This window comes from Lolium rigidum, chromosome 6 (assembly GCF_022539505.1).
Source record: "Lolium rigidum isolate FL_2022 chromosome 6, APGP_CSIRO_Lrig_0.1, whole genome shotgun sequence".
Classification (NCBI taxonomy): domain Eukaryota; kingdom Viridiplantae; phylum Streptophyta; class Magnoliopsida; order Poales; family Poaceae; genus Lolium; species Lolium rigidum.
Genome location: NC_061513.1, coordinates 218,039,046 through 218,047,347, shown reverse-complemented (window position 1 = coordinate 218,047,347; position 8,302 = coordinate 218,039,046).

Sequence of the window (8,302 nt, the reverse complement as noted above, 5' to 3'; positions counted from 1 at the left end):
AAGCTGCTTTCTTTAGGCCACCTTCCGTTTGCGTCCACCGGGCCGAAATATGTCCAGTACCACCTCCAGCGGGGCAACACAAAGGGATCGGGTCATCCGCGGCGATACAAATCTGACCCAAATATGCATCTTGGATCCGTCTCTGCGGACGCACAAAGTGTCTGCTCGCATCTGGCGGATGTTTCATCTGGCCCGCCTAGTAGTGACCTAGCGTTGATGCGTCTTCTCAGCGGCGCCAGTACTGGCGCCGAGGCGTCGCTTTGGCGGTCTGCGGCTGCGTAAATGGCGATACCTCGCGTGGCGTGCGGCCGTCGCCTACCTCTGTGCCCGTAGTAATAGCGATGCCACGCGTGGCGCGGCCATCGCCCTGCCTCCGACCTATATAAACAGGGGCGCGAGCATCTTATCTCCTCCCCACTAAATCCTAGCCGCACAACCTCCACCGTAGTGCCGCTGTCGCGCCTCCACCGAAGCCACCATGAGCAGCACCGGCCGCGACCAGGCTGTCGCGCCTCCACCTCCCACTCCACATCCCTCGGCCTCGAGCTCCGACGAGGAGTTCGACGACACGGACGACCTCCTCGAGGGACGTCAAGGCCCTGGCTGAAGCGGAGAAGGAAGCAGAGGAGGAGCGGACGGCCCACGCGGCGTTCGACGCCGAGATGGAACGCCACAGGGCTGCGGCCTGCCGCAGCCGCAGAGGACGACGACTCCGACATCTCATGGTCTTCCAATGACCCCGATGCGCCTACCCAGGAGGAGAAGGCGGCGGAGCAGAGGGCTATAGTCGAGTCCTTCGAGACGCTCAAGGACGACGCCGCCAACGCGAGGCTGCGGCAGTGCCTGCTAGAGGACGCGGTGGCGCACCGAGCCCTAACGGCCGCACGGGAGGCGGCGGAGAAGCAGCCGAGGGAGCGACGCAATGACGGGGCCGGCCCGTTAGGCAGCAAGTAGTCTAGGCTTCTGGAACTACTTTATATAGTTTGAATGTACTACTTTCTATGCTTTCTAAATATGTTGCAACCTAAAAATGGGTCACCCCGCTGGGAGCACAGCCAGACGCAAACAGACGCGCGGACATAATATGTCCGCGGGACAACGCAAACGGACGCTTGTGACCACTTTTGGGCATCTGATATGCGTCGCCCCGTTGGAGATGCCCTTACCTCCAACCCAACTCACCTCATGTATAGAGCTCTGGCGATTTACAAAAATAACCTTTTTTGCAAGAATAGTACGAAATAAGCTCCGGCAAAAATATATCACACCGCAAACCCTTCTGTGTGGCGTTCTTCCAAGCGGCGCCACACCTGTCTGTGTGGCGGCCGTGGAAGCGGCGCCACACATCCTGTCATATGTGGCGCGGTCGAGGCTGTGCGCCATTGACCAGACGACGTGGCATGGATGTGTGGCGCCGCTCCCACGGGCGCCACACATTTCAATGTGTGGCGTTGCTCTGAAGGGCTGTGTGGCGGCCCGAGCCGCCCCAGCCCGACCACGGCTAATTTCCTGCTCAGCTTCTTCCTCTTCCTCCGACCAGGCACCCCACCTCTCTCCCCCACCCAAATCTCTCTCAAATCTTGGTGGATTTCTACAGATCTGTCCGTGGAGTTCGTTCACAACCCATTCTTTAAGGTAATCTCCTCCGATCCCCTTCTTTTCATCTAATGAATTGATGGATTTGGTTGAATCTAGATATGAAACCCTAGGTGTGAAACCCTAGCTTGCTTTGGCAAGTGAAGTCAAGTTTTTTGGAATGTTAGGGTTTGTTGCAGTAGGACAAGTGTTAGGGGTAGGTTTTATGGGTAGAAATCCTAGCTTGATTTGTTTTGACTATGGTTAACTATTGAACACATGTATGTATATGTTGTTCACATTATGCTAGGGATGGAAAGAATTGTTCATTTTCATCATGTGGGCAAGGATGCTTTTTGAAGGGAACATAGAGCCGGACCCGGAAGAGCCTAACTATGCCGAGGTGGTAGCACAAGTGAGGATTGACTTGAATTGGAATGAGCCAAGTGATGTTGTTGAGCTAGAGAGAAGACATAATATGGGGTTTGGAATGCACATCCGTTGGAAGACAACACATATCAACTCCGAGCAACGTTGGTCCGTTTACAAGGAGACAGTGGCTGAATCACAAGTACATGAAGGCATGGAAGGCCAAAGAAGCCACATTCAAGATGTTGTACGGTTTTCGTTGCCTATTCGACATCACCCATACTCCAAAGCATTCTCAACAGAGAAATCAATTAGGAAAAAGCGTCTCAATCAACTTATTGGTAGGGATTTTGTTAACATATCTCACAGAGACCTTGACTCTCACATCTCTATAGAAACTTCTGGAGATAACATGCCAATCAACATTGACCAACACACCTAAGGTAGTAGACACCTGGAAAATGACCTTCTAGGTAAGCCATTTAGTAGGGATACCCACAATGTTAACCCAAACCTCTTGATGTTCTTAAAAAGGATTAGCCTCCCCTCCCAATTAATGAAGGACACAACCACTCCATTCTTCTTCAGGTTGATAGAGGGGTATTCCACCAAATCTTTGATTTTTTTGTCGGGTGGAAATATGACAAGGAACTTCTTGGAGACAACTGTTTGATCTGCAACCAATTTACTTTCCCCATCTCATTGAAAGTTTGTTCAAGATCCTTCTCAGAAATGCCCCCTTCCTTAATTACCACAATGCCAACATTGTCCATACCGAGCCACTACACGGCTTTAGGGCCTTTAACCTCCACATGAAAGAAACCAAGGCCTAGATTGGCACTACCCCAATACTGAGCAGTGGGCATAGGAGTGTAGCACATGTGAATGCATCCATATGATGCCCAGTTGTATCTCTTAATCCTAGTGCACAAACCAACATAATGACCAAGTTCAATACATGTATAACATACAACATCCTTAAACCTAGGATCTAAATTAGGCCCAGTTGCCGGAGGTATCTGATCCCCACCAGCAGTAATCGCTTTCTCATCGCTACTTTTCTGAATTTCCGAACTCTATATATTTTGTACTTTCTTCTTGTTCTTGTTTTAAACGGATACAAGATACAGATGGTTGTTGCTAAGAGTTCCCTTTTTGGCCAATGTCATTGCCTTAGCTGTTAAAACCTGGGGAACCAGCTGGTTAAAATGGGCCGGAGGAACTGCAATCATAGGATTAAAAGGATTCGCTTGCCTTTGTTTCTGCCCAAAATATTGTGGCCACAGGTTCATCGGCGAGTTCCACATACTCAGCTGCATCATAGGAAACATACCATGAGGGGTAACGCCCAATTGTTGCATCATGGCTCGAGGAAAACTCTCTGGGAGAGGCACTAGATGTTGCTAAGGAAAATTCCCTTATTGCTGCTGCTGGAGACTCGCAGCTTGAGGCCCTGCGCTTCCTCTTGCCCTCGTCCTGCAGTACGACCGCCACCATCACGTCCGATATTCCTTCCTCTTCCCACCATCTTCACTGTTGGAGATATGCCCGAGAGGCAATAATAAAGTAGTTATTGTTATATCTTAGTGTTCATTATAAATGTTTACATCACATGCTATAATTGTATTAAGTGAAAATATTGATACATGTGTGTTGTGTAAACAACCAGAGTCCCTAGTAAACCTCTCGTTTAACTAGCTTGTTGATTAATAGATGATCATGAATACTGGATGTTGTTAATAACAAGGTTATGTCATTAGGAGAATGATACAATGGACACACACCCATAATAAGCATAGCATAAGATCAAGTCATTAAGTTCGTCTTGCTACAAGCTTTCAATACATAGTAACCTAATCCTTCGACCATGAGATTGTGTAAATCACTTACACCGGATGGATGCTTTGATTACATCAAACGACACTTCGTAAATGGATGGTTATAAAGATGGGATTAAGTGTTTGGAAAGTAAGAGTTGAAGCGCATGGATAAAGAGTGGGATTTGTCCATCCTGATGACGGATAAATATACTCTGGGCCCTCTCGGTGGAATGTCATTCAATTAGCTTGCAAGCATGTCACTAGGTCACAAGGGATGAAATATCACGGTACTAGTAAAGAGTACTGTAAGGGTATTTTACCCTTATCCATTATTTTGGTAACAATGACACCGTGCTAGAGTATTTGGCCTAATATGTTTATAAGGATAATCTCAGGTATTAGGCAAAGAGGCATAAATGGTGTATCAAAGGAACAAGAAGGCTAAAGGAGACCCCCCACTTCAACAACAATCGAAAAGGGGTCTACAGCAGAAATCCGGTCTGCAGCCCGGTCCAACCGGACTACAGACCGGCCAGTCCGGCGTGCTGCCCGGCCAACCGGTCGCCAACCGGGACGAGTCCGGCGCACGGCCCGGTCGACCGGCCGCCAACCGGGCTCCATACGAGGAACCAACATATCCGGTTGCCGACCGGTCAACCGGCCTACCAACCGGAGCGTCCGGCGTGCGGCCCGGTCGACCGGTCGCCAACCGGGCGTCAACCGGAGGAGCTCCAGGACGACGCAAAGGCCATCCGGTCACTGGCCCGGTCCGACCGGCCTCACCACCGGGCAGTCCGGTCTGTGGCCCGGTCAACCGGGTTTGTCGAGAGAAAAGCTGAGGTGGCAAGTGACCAACGGCCATATTTCGAAGAACACTATAAATAGGCCTTCTCCTACCACTGAACAGTTAGGCACTACACTACAAGTTGTTCTTGAGCTCTCTCTCTCTTACTCCATTGCTAGAAACACCAAAAGCCTCAGATCTACCTCCTCCTCCACCCAAACTCAAATCCCTCCAGGGAATCGTTAGAGGAGGACCTGATCTACCATTCTACCAAGCCAAATCTCATTCCCCCTTGTATTCATTGAGAAGCTTGCTTCCTAGGGTTCCTTGGAAACCCTAGGTGGGCAAGAGGAGTCCGGAAGCATCTGGGCTGTGGATTTGCTCCGGGCTAGATTGTGAAGGTTTGGAGGCTACCTCAAAGTCTACCACAAGTGAGTGAGCTATTCCTTCGTGGGATAGGCTCCGGAGAATAGGGTGAGCCTTCGTGGCGTGGGGAATCCTTCGTGGGACTTCCACCCCTCCAAACGTGACGTACCTTGTTGCAAAGCAAGGGAACACGGGAATACATCCTCGTCTCCGCGTGCTATCGGTTATCTCTAACCGAACTCCTTACTTGTGATTTAACTGCTCGTGAGAGCCTTCGTGCTCGAGTTAGTTGTATCCTCATATAGGTTGCATCACCTAGTTTGCATTAGGCTCACCTTTATATTCCGCAAAGCATAATATTGCAAAGAAAGAATTAAAACTTGTAGAAACCTATTCACCCCCCTCTAGGTTTACCATCTCTATACTTTCAATTGGTATCGAGCCTGGACTCTTATTAAGGGCTTCACCGCCTTAAGAGTGAGATGGATAAACTCTTCGAGGGTCTAGATGACGACTCTAACCTTTCGGTTAAAGAGATGAAATCTAGACTCTTGGCATATGATGCCGAGAAGAAGAAAAAGGAGGATGAGCTACAAAACCAAATGACAGAAATGTCTGCCATGCTTAAGAAGTTGACTAGTGGACCTCCTCCTAGTGCGGCTTCGGCCTCTCTAGGGAATTTCCATGAAGTTAATCATGACTATCCCAAAAACACTTCACCCATGCCTCATATAAACCATAGTGGGAATGTTCCCCATTTTGATGGAACTCACTTTCCTTTTTGGAAATCTTCTATGTAATCTCATATTCGCAGCTGCAGTGTGGAGCTATGGGAGATCATTGTTCATGGATACCGGGAGCCACAAGATCTCATTCGGTTGACCTCCACCGAATTCTACAACCGTCAACTCAATGCCTCCGCACGTGACAAGATTAGAAGTGGCATCAACCGCAAGCTTCTTGATCAAGTCAATGACATCGACTCCGCTAAAGAGTTGTGGGATCGGATCGTAGTACTCCAAGAGGGAACCGATTTGATCCAATCAACTCTTTATGAGACCGCAAATCAAGAGGCTCACCAGTTCATGATTCGAGATGGAGAATCCATGGCCGATGCATATGCTAGGCTTGGTGCTCTTAGAGTAAGAGTCAAGGGACTTGGTGTTGAGAAGTACAATGACGGATTCGAGATGAATGAAGCATTCATAAAGTCCAAGGTCATTGCTATGATTGTCGTCAAGCAAGAGGACACCAACCTTGCACTCAACTTGCAAATCATGACCAAGAGTGCCGATCTCAACTCCGATGATCTAGTCTCCTATGTGGCCGCCAATGAAAACATGGCCAAAGCGGGAAAGAGGCTCATGGCAATGAACCGTGTTGATGAAGCCTCACACAACCATGAAGCGTCACACAAACTTGCTCTCAAAGCTAGAGCCAACCATGGAAGCAAAGAAGACTATGAAATTGAGGAAGATGAAGAGATGACTTCAACTAGTGACATTGCTACCGACTTTGCTTTCTTTGCCAAGAAGTACAAGGCAAAGTTCCCAATGCTCCTCAATGACAAGAAGAAGAAGAGAACTTGCTACAATTGTGATGAAGATAGCCACTTTGCAAATGAGTGCCCTTATGATAAAAGGGTAGACAAGCCAAAGTTCAACAAAGGGGTCAAGCCAAGATTGAAGCCAAACCCAATCAACGATCGATACAAGAAGAACAAGGGAAGAGCTTTTGTTGGGGCCGAGTACTTGTCCGATGAAGAAGAGGAAGATGAGGAGAAGGAGGCCGGAGTGGCCGGTTTGGCTTTCTCTAAGCCCGGGTCACTCTTCACATATGACTACTCCAAGGATTACTCCACGGAGAATGATGTTGGCTCTTCCTTCATGGCAAGGACAACTCAAGATGAAAACTCCGATGACTCTCCCTCCTCTACAATCGTTGGCTCTTGTCTTATGGCAAGGGAAACCAAGGTAATGGAACCTCCACCTTCCCTATCTAGTGTTCTTGATGATGAAAACGAAAATCAAGAAGAATTAATTGAGCTTAAGGAACTCTATGATGTTAGATGCACCCTTCGTGGTGAAGCTCTTGTCAAGTTTGATTTCTTGATGGACTCACTCAAGGAAAAGGATGAGTCCATTGAGGAATTAGAATATCATTTGAATGAGAAGGAACGGAGATTCAATCTCCTAAGACAAGAGCTAAAAACCGAAAGGTGCATATCTCAAGGTCTTAAGCAACAAATTGAAACTTATGAACTTAATAAAGTTAAGGACCTAGAAACTATTGATAGGGCTCAATCTTTGACTCAAGTGCTCCATACCTCAAAGGAGGAACTTGAAGTTGCTCATGCTTCTCTCACTAGGGATCTTGGCCACCTTGAAAGAGCTAACAAGCTTGTTAAGGATGAGCTCAAGAAACTTGGAGAGAACCATGACCTACTCCAAGAAACCTACACAAAGGCACTTGAATCAATGAAGGATCCCATTGTTGTTGAAAAGCATGCTAGTTCCCCTACCTCTTTTACTAGTGAGCATGCTAAGCTTGTTGAGGAACATGTTCGTTTACAAGAGGAACTCTCTTTGCATGTTGAGACCAATGCATATCTTGAATCCTTGGTGACTAAATATGGTCTCGACTATCATCCTAATGAATCCTCTTGTGAGCAAGCATCTATTCTTGAGGAAAATGTTAGGTTAACAAAGGAACTTGCAAAGTTCACCACCGCCAAGAACAAGATGGGATTGGATGACCTCTTGAGTAAGCAAAGGTCAAACAATCAAAAGTTTGGACTTGGATATGTTCCCAAGTCTCACAAGAAGAAGAACTACAACAAGGAGAAACCCGCTCAAGATAAGAACAAGAAGGTCACTAATAATGGCAAAGCCACTAGTGGTGACCGCACGGGGCCAAACAATCACTATGCATTATTTGTTGATTATTATGGTGATGTCTATGCTAACTATGTTGGCCCTCCTAATGGCTATGCTTATAGAGGGTACTCAATTTGGGTACCAAAAGATATTGTTGCCATTGCAAAGGAACCCATTAATCGATGGGTTCCTAAATCCTCTACTTGATTTTGTAGGGGTATGCCTCCGGTGGTCCAAAATGGGTGTTTTATAGTGGATGCACCAATCATATGACCGGAGGAAGAGGTGTGCTTGATAAATTCATTGAAGACATCAACAAGAAGTCAAGCATCACCTTTGGTGACAACTCAAAGGGAAAGGTACTTGGGTACGGCAAGGTGGCAATCTCTAAGGACTTGTGCCTTGAGACGGTCATGCTTGTTGAATCCCTTGGCTATAACTTGCTTTCTATATATCATCTTGCCGATGCCGGTTACAATTCATATTTTACTAATTATTGTGTGATGGTCTTT